Here is a 9264-nt window from a genome sequence, read left to right on the forward strand (position 1 = left end):
AGGACTGCAAGACTTAGCCTTGGCCTCAAGCCCTGGGATTGTATTTCTCCAGCCCTGAAATCTCTCCACTGGCTGCAAGGATCAAGTTCAAGAACCTTTGCATTGCCCACAAGGCTTTCTGGGGCCAGTGCCAACACTAAATCCAATGCTCTCTTCCAAAATACCTTCTTTCTCTAACCCTTCACTCAGCTACCTCCAACTCTCTAAGGCTTAGACATTTCTCCAGGCAGAGAGTGGGGGTAGACCTCTCTCCTCTGCTGGTGCCTCCAACTGGAATGGCCTCCCTGCCCCACTCAAACTTGAGGCGGACAACCTGAAGTTTCGGAAGCAGCTAAAAGCTTTCCTCTTCTCTGCTGCTTTCGCTCTCTCTCCCCCCCTGCTGACCTACCTGACCTACATGTCTGCTGTACTGACTGGCTGCTTGGCTACCCTCAGAGTCTCTCTGAGTCCAGGCTCTTTCCTGATTGGTCACCCTTGCACTGCCTCCGGGCCTACCATGCACTTAGGGGCTGTAACTGTAACCCTGCAGTCCATTGTTCTCCTTGCACAACCAATAGCTGCTCTGCCCTGGCTGCACTTACTGAGAGCATTGCTGCCCTGTTTTCCCCTCCCCTCTCACTTGCACTTCCCTGCTCCCTTTTCCCTTGCACTTCTCGTTCTCACAATGACACAAGGCCTAGTGAGATCGTTTGTCTTGTCCTCCCTCTATCATCCCTCCCTTGTGTACACTTGTGTACAGGCGCATTATAAATGACTTGAATCACATCATATCATTTTATCACAGATGCCCAGAAAAATATACAATGCCGCAGTAAGAAATGGCTAGACTGGCAGCACCCAAATGCCAATCTAGCCAGGTAATTAAAGTTAGCAGGACTACTTTATCAGAAATGTCCAGTTAAAAGAAAGTCATACCAAACTGAGGAATGACTAGACTGGCTAAATCAAAATGCCTCTCTAGCCATTAATACCACATATCATGCCTGCTTAGCCTGGACATGGACAACCATTATGATTTATCACACAATCCTGCCCCCCCACACATCCACTCTCCCTCCCACCCACCACCCCAACCTCCACAATCAGCTCCTTGGCCCAGAATTACCTCTGCGTCCCTCTTCCTTGTCCCAGAGCTTTCGTATGAGGCTCCTTGCCTCATAGGTAAGTACTGGGATGAGGAACAGTGGGACTAGGAGTGATGAAGATTACAGGTAGCTAAATCAGGCATTACCTCCATGTACCTCTACCTCTTCCCAGTACTTTTGTATGAGGCAGAGTGCCTCAAACACACGTACTGCCTCGTATATAAGTACTGGGACGAGGAAGAATAGGGCTAGGAGTAAGCAAGGCATTAAACACAAGTAGTAGCGCAACACCATTGAGTTGACTGGGCTTCAGCACTACCCCCCTGACATTTTGGGCTATATTGACTCAACTTGGCTAACCTTTAGAGCAGTTGCCAGACCGAACAGGACACAGATTTTAAACGGCACCTGGTTTTTGCTGTTAACAAGAACCCAGCAATTACCAACGTAAAGCATTTCACTGTTAGTACCTGCATTCAAATTCCACATTGTTTAGGCGATTGAAACGTGATGTGGGTTTAGTACTTGCATGCCAGGGGAGTGATTGGAAGGGTAGAGAGGGAACAAGAGACTTATAGGAGAGAGTTAACTGCTTGTAACATTGAATCTGCACTAGAATAGTCTCATTAAAATGCGTAAATAATTTGGATGCGCCCACACAAATAAGTTTCCCCCTCCCCACCGCATGTGAAGTTAGCGCCGCTCCCAACATTTGAAGGGTTAGCCCCCCCGAAATGAAGGTTTTCTTGTGCCCCTGTACACAAGCACACACACCATTCACCTTATACACACCCAGTCATCCACACATTTAAGTGTGCACCCTTTCACCATGCACTCACACAGGTAGCCACCTATACATTTATGTGTGCACCCTTTCACCATGCAGGCACACCCCCACAGCCACCCATACATTTAAGTGTGCACCCTTTCACCATACACACACAGGCAGCCGGCTATACATTTATGTGTGCACCCTTTCACCATACACTCACACAGGTAGCCACCTATACATTTATGTGTGCACCCTTTCACCATACACTCACACAGGTAGCCACCTATACATTTATGTGTGCACCCTTTCACCATGCAGGCACACCCCCACAGCCACCCATACATTTAAGCGTGCACCCTTTCACCATACACACACAGGCAGCCGGCTATACATTTGAGTGTGCACCCTTTCACCATAGACTCATACACGCACACCTCATGGAGTTGAGGGGGGGCCCTATTACTTAAAAAAGAAATTGGGGCTCATTACGGGTCCAGCGGTAACCGTGCCGGTGCTACCGGCGGGTTGCCGCCAGACCCATAAAAAATTACTATGGCCTGACTTCCCGGTGCCACCGTGCTATTTCAAGTCCGGCGGCTGGGAAATCAGGTGCCGGTAATTTCGTTAAACCCCAGACTCCACGGGAATGGGGACACAGAAGCACCTGCACCATTGTTAACGGTGCCGGTGCTTCCGTGACAGGTCTGCCTACCGTGGCTGCTGTGCCTGGCAGGGTCAGACCTGTCGGGCACGGCAGCCCCACCAGGCAGACCTGTAATATGCCGGTCCGGAAACAACAGTGCCTGTAAGCTTACCAGCACCGTTGTTTCCGGACCGGCATGGTCAGAATGAGCCCCATTGTTTCTTTTTTAAGTCACTATAACTTCATTAAGAAATTATTTCAGTTAAGGACCGAACCATAATCAAAATAATTTCTTTATGATGGCTGAGTGGCTTCAAAAACAAACAATTTCTTTTTGAAGGCATAGGGTTCCCCACCCCATGACATGGAGGCCTCCAGCCTAGGGTCTTCCATGTCATGGGGTACGGGGCCCTCAGACTTCAAAAAGAAAGTTTCTTTTTGTAGTCACTCTGCCTTCATAAAGAAATGATTTCTGTTACAGAAATGTTCTTTATGAATGCAGAGTGAATTTCAAAAGAAACTTTTTTTTTTTTTAGAATTTTTTTTTTTTTTTTTTTTTTTTTTTACTGGGGCCCCCTCCCAGCCATGTGCTGGTGGGGCCCCCCACACCGCGGGCCACCCCGCACCGCGGGGGCTGCGGGGGCCCCTGTTACGCCAGTGGATGCAGTTTGGGGTTTAGGGTGTTAACACACTGATTCCAAAAATCTGCCTGTTCCATAAATTCAGTATCATGGACAAACACACCAAGATATTTCATGCACTTAACTTTCATCCTACAACATTTCGTTAAAACATGACAAGCCGTCTCCGGCTCAGTAGGAAGTTCACATATCCTACAATATCTTTCTGCTACATCCAAACCCATCTCCGGACTACGGGCCACCAGCACGGGTAAATGATTGAAGAATAAAACGCCTCAATTGTTCCGATGGGCAGAGATTTAAGTATGGTTGCGCTTTCATATATGTATAGAGTACATACGTAATGAAACTATAACTTTTCAGGCTTTCGAGATGGATGAAATTACTCTGCCAGTCCCACAGATTTAAGCCTCTGCGCATGCTGGTGAACAGACGCTCATTTTCCCTGCCCCACTCAGGTGACCAGCTAATTTCTTCGAGGAAGGTATTAATCTGTGTTTTCTAGTTTTACCTGTCTACCCGCCACTGTATCCTCTTTAATGGTCATGAGGAGCCTGTTTAAAAATGTAGATACCTAACTCCAGCCTGATCATGGCCATGGGGATACATTGAGGCAGGCCGAGAAATTTTCTCCAGAACTTACCCTCCACAAGTTGTAACCATCCTAGATTCATATTGATAAGGGGGTCTAAACCATACGTGACCATAGGAGCCAGACATTGAATATACAATTGGTGTGCTGTCCAAATTGAGAAACCACACTGTTCACGCGTGAATTTATATATTAATGCTGTGAGTTGGGCAGCTTTTGTTCTGCGCTCCTGGATACATGTGAGGTAATTTCCTTTATGGTCAAATTCAACACCTTGGTATTTGTACGTGAGAGTATATTCAATTTCGATAAGACCCACCACCAGTATATAATAGCAGGTTGGTTTTACTGTGGTTAATGACTAGTTCATTAGTCTCAGCATATCGCCATATCTGGTTTGCGGATCTTAGGATCCCACTAAAGGTGTGATCCAGGATCACTAAGTCGTCCGCGTAAGCCAGTATAGGACAGTGGTAGGTGCCTATTTTAGGGGGGCAGTTGTTAATCCCTCAGAGGTATTCAGGTACATCGGACAAAAACAAGTTGTAAAGGGTGGGAGCCGTCACACACCCCTGCTTTACCCCTCTCATCAGAGGGATGGGTTTGGTCACGGCACCTTGATTGTCAAGCCTTACTTGTACAATGTTGTTGGTGTGTAGAAGCTCAAGATAGTATAGCAAAGATTCAGGGCAGCCCAATTTCCTCAGTTTGTTCCATAGGAAGGAGCGATTTACCGAGTCAAAGGCTGCCCTGAAATCTACATAAAGTGCATATAATGGAGGGTTAGTATGAACCAGAGCCTTACTTCTCAGTGCATACATAACAAACAGATTATGGGAGGTAGAATAGCCATTTCTGAAACCGCTTTGGAATTGGTCTAATATGCCCGCACCCTCAATCCATTTTTGTAGTTCATTGAGAATGAGAGCAGCAAACATCTTCCCAGAACAGTCCAGCATAGATAACAGCTGATATTTCTCTAGTTCGGGTCTGTTACCTTTTTGAAAACTGGTATAATGATGGCAGCATGCCAGGATATAGGAATACGACCATCATACAATATTTTAAGAAGACAAGCCCAGAAAGGGGGGTTATTTCTCATCACCACATTGGAGAGGCCGTTGGGCCCCAGGGCTCGTGAAGTGTTTAATTCTTCGATTCTGCCTGTAGCTCCTCAATAGAAACATCAACGGGGGGGAGTAGGGGTTTAGAAAAAATGGGGATGTAGGTCTTATTACTAATCCCCACATTCCACTTTTCCAAATAGGCAATCCATTCGGCACTACCTATGGGGTTCACCATATAAGAGGTCTTCTTCCCTTTAGCCACCCCTAGTACAGGCCAAATTTTACAGGTGTTCTTACTACATAAAGTTTTAACTGTATGCCGCCATCTCTCCAGTTTCCTATGTCTTTTGTGTATTTTTAGCCATGTTTGATAGGTAGCCTTCAACTTCCTTGTTTTAATGGCTATGACATCTCTGGAGTGTAAACCCTTTCTGACAAATCGAATGTCACCTCTAAGCTTACGCTTCCTGTCTCTGATTGCACGGTCATAGATTGCCTCTTGCGGCACCTTCCCCACCATCAACCGCACTTTACAGGAACCGTGCAAAACAGAGAAATTACTAATTCATCTCTCAATTTGTTCGGGTGACATCTGATTAAACAAATTTGACTGTTCAACCCCCAATCACCGGATGCCCTAGAGGCCTTCAGAACATTTTTCACCGACCAGCTGATGCGATTTAATGAGTGGTTAATAGTGAGATCACCCAAGTTGGCTACAACCACCCTAGGGGTGCAAGACCCCAGACTCTATATCAAGGGATCATGATCAATCCATTCACTTTCCCTAACCACCATATCTTTGACAATAGTTGCAATCTCAGCACTGGTAAAGATATAATCGAGGGTACTCCCAGACCTCCCCTTCTTCCAAGTATGCTTGCCAGGCCTATCACTTCTTGTTCGCCCATTAATTATTTCCAGGACCCAGCATTCAAAGAAGCCCCTCCAGCACTCCCCCTCACTATCGGTGGATGCTCGTTCCCAGAGGCTGTAATTATATAGGTGCCGGTTATTACTGGTGCCACCCCCACAATTAATCCGGCAATTTAAATCCCCAGCCACAATAACAAAATATTTCTCATTGGTTAACTTCCAATTACTCAGGAGATCATGCAGGGCATCTTGAATGTGATCTTTGTGCTTTGCTCCCGGGGGGTTATATATATTTATTAACAGCTTTTATCCTAAGGGACAAATCAGCAGTACATATATAGTTGTTCTCCACTGAGATCATTTTACTTCGGATCTTATTCGACACCCCAATAGTTAAGCCCCCATAGGGACGTCCCCGCACTCCTTTCTTGGCCAGGGTGTGGTAAACAGAGTAACCACCTATGGCCGTGGGGTGCAACAGCCAGGTTTCTTGTATTAAAATAATGGGATAATTGTTAATGAGTGCCAGGGAGCCCTTATCAGTAAGAAAATGTTGGTGGCCATGAGTATTCCAGCTTAACAAAGAATAATCTCATGGTTGTTGTAAGACAATAGGTAGCGAGTCAGCCAACCATTTCAGAGTGTTCTGAATGTCCGCCATCTGGACTTTCTTTCCCGATGGTTGGGCAGGTCTGCCACCCTTGTTCTTGGATGCTCCATAATCAGCACTTAGAGGGGAGGAATCTTCCTTCTCTTTACTGGCATCGACCTCTATACCAACCTGCATAAGACATTTCTTATGAGTTCGGATCAATTGGGCCGATGCCATATCACAACAATGAAGGGCTGTGACATTGGGATTACGCACTCTGAGTGGCTCCACAAAAGAAAAATCTTCTGTGCGTATAACACGTAATTGTGGAATCAGATGTAATTTAGTCAGGACCTCAGATCTTGTCAGCCACTTGTCCCTTTTCTTCTGATTTAAGTTGTTAATAATGCAGATTTTACTTGCGTTGGGATCTTCAATTACCGTTGCCTCCAGGGTATCTCGATGCTCCTCTTCCTCAGCACTCCCGTCCCCACATGGAGTTGAACATTTAGTAGATTCATCAATCATGCTGGCCGAGAGCTCGGATTCCGGATCTTCCAGGATCGTACTAGTAGCTTCCTGCGTTATATCTGGAATAATCCAGCTTGTTAGAGTCCCCGACCCCTTCTTTGTGCGCTTCTTTGTTTTCCGGCCCCTTTTTTTTGCTTTTTTAGATCGAGCAGCTGGAACATTAGTGGCTGTTAAGGGGGAGGCAGTTTCAAACGCCACATTTTTAGTAGCCTCCCGTTTTATTTGCCGGCGCTGTTTTTTAGTCAAAGGTGCTTTCACGCCGGCCTCCTCAGGTTCCTCCAAGTTACCCGGTCCCCATTTGGGGCTGACCGTATTCGCGGCACTTGGTCCATGTCATCAATAGGGTTGGGGAGCCCTAGCTGGATTATAGAGTTAGTATGAACCCTCCCACACAGTTTTAATAACATTTTCAACGCAAATTGAACAGATGCCATGGAAGCTTGCAATTCAGTAATTGCTATATTATTTAAACCATCTGTATCACCATTCCCACCCCTATCGGTGTGTTCCAGTTCTTCAGGATCAATATAGAGATTTGGAGAAGCTGATAATCGCCCTGCCGTCGGTACCACGGGTGAAATAGGGGTAGGGTGAATAGGGTGGATGCCAGACAGGTTTGAGGTTGAATTACCTGTTTGTTTAGGACTAGGTGGCTCCCTGGAAATCTGATGATCATTCTGGGCAGCAGTCAAAACTTGTGCTTCAACCACTATTGGGCTACTCTTTCGTGGCGTAAGAGGCCTATTTAAAGTTTCCATCGATTTTTGAATTGATAGGCACAAGTCAAGAAGTGAGTTATTGTCAATGTCGTTAAAGTTGGTGGATTCAAGGGCATCGCTTTTATTGTGTGGGGGTGGGAGTGAAAGATTACCATCTTCAGGTGCTATTTTATCCATAAGAGGAGTCACTTTGGGGATATTTTTCCCGAACATGGCCGGAATAGTGCCTTTGTCTAATTCACCTCCCGCCCCTTTTGGAGTGTCATTGTTTGTGGCTTTAGGGGGTAGTTTAGTAGTTTTTCCAGAATTACCTTTGCGCAAGTCATACCGGGATTTCATAGGCTTCGTTTTAGTCATTTTACTAGATCAGCACCGTAACACGCTGATCCTGTGTAGAAGCGTTGAACTGTGACAATGTTATGTAATACAAACTAATATGCTGTCTCAGCTGTGTGAGTGAAGGCGCCCACTCAATGCGTTTAGCAGTTTCCACTGGTACACAAAGCATCCGGAAGGGATCAAAGAGGGAAAAACATCTGCAGTCTCCCGTCCGATGGTCGCGCCACCAGCCACACAACAGTCAGCGCCCTTTACCCCGACGGGCTTAATGCTGCAAGGGTGGCTCGCGGCTCAATAAGAGCTCAAAAGATGTCAGGTGATCAGTCACGTGGCATCGCTTAACTCCGCCTCCTCCAGGAAGCCACCACATCCCAGCAAGAGCTACGTTCAGCTCGCAGTGCTGTAGTAGTGGGTTAAGGCAGGTAAGCGTTCCTTCACCAAAGCGAGCCTTCAATGCACAGTTAATCACCCCGCTCGGGCGGCTCGCGACTTAATAAGAGTTCAAAAGATGTCACGTGATCAGTCACGTGGCGTCGCTTAACTCCGCCTCCTCCAGGAAGCAACGACGTCTCAGCAAGAGCTACGTTCAGCTCGCAGTGCTGTAGAAGTGGGTTAAGGCAGGTAAGCGTTCCTTCACCAAAGTGAGCCTTTAATGCACAGTTAATCACCCCGGTCGGGCGGCTCGCGGCTCAATAAGAGTTCAAAAGATCTCACGTGATCAGTCACGTGGCGTCGCTTAACTCTGCCTCCTCCAGGAAGCAACAACATCTCAGCAAGAGCTACGTTCAGCTCGCAGTGCTGTAGAAGTGGGTTAAGGCAGGTAAGCGTTCCTTCACCAAAGCGAGCCTTCAATGCACAGGTAATCACAATAAACCCACCATCCCTGCAGCGGGAAGCCCTCTCCACTCTGACAAATATGCAGGATTCATTGAGCAGATGAGGATCTGCTGTTAGCATCACTGTAGAAATTCCCAACAGCTCTCTGGTCTCTAGACGGTGATTGTCACATACAAAGATGTTTCAATTAAACCAATTGTGTATACACATAGTCCAGCACCATCAAAGAACCGTGAACACATTAAGGCAGTGCTGCCACCAGAGCTCAGTGTTTGGTACCTTTTTCACAATCCAAGCCTTGCATGAGTGTCCCCCTCAACTTGCAAGACTTCTGTTGATGTGGGTGGCAGAGCAGCAAGCATTTTCAGAACAATGCATGGGACATACTGATGCGGTGCATACTGCACAGGTGGCGGCAGTTACCGGTACTGTTCTGAATGTGTAAGGTTGGTGGTTGGAGGTTGAGTGACCACACTTATGCTGAGTGGCAGAAGGGTGAATGTGGTGGCGCCAATGCTATGCGAGGGGTGCAATGTTCACAGTGTGAGTACTAATGCCGTCCGAAAAGTG

Source organism: Ambystoma mexicanum, chromosome 4p, assembly GCF_040938575.1.
Source record: "Ambystoma mexicanum isolate Mex_15411 chromosome 4p, UKY_AmexF1_1, whole genome shotgun sequence".
NCBI classification, from domain to species: domain Eukaryota; kingdom Metazoa; phylum Chordata; class Amphibia; order Caudata; family Ambystomatidae; genus Ambystoma; species Ambystoma mexicanum.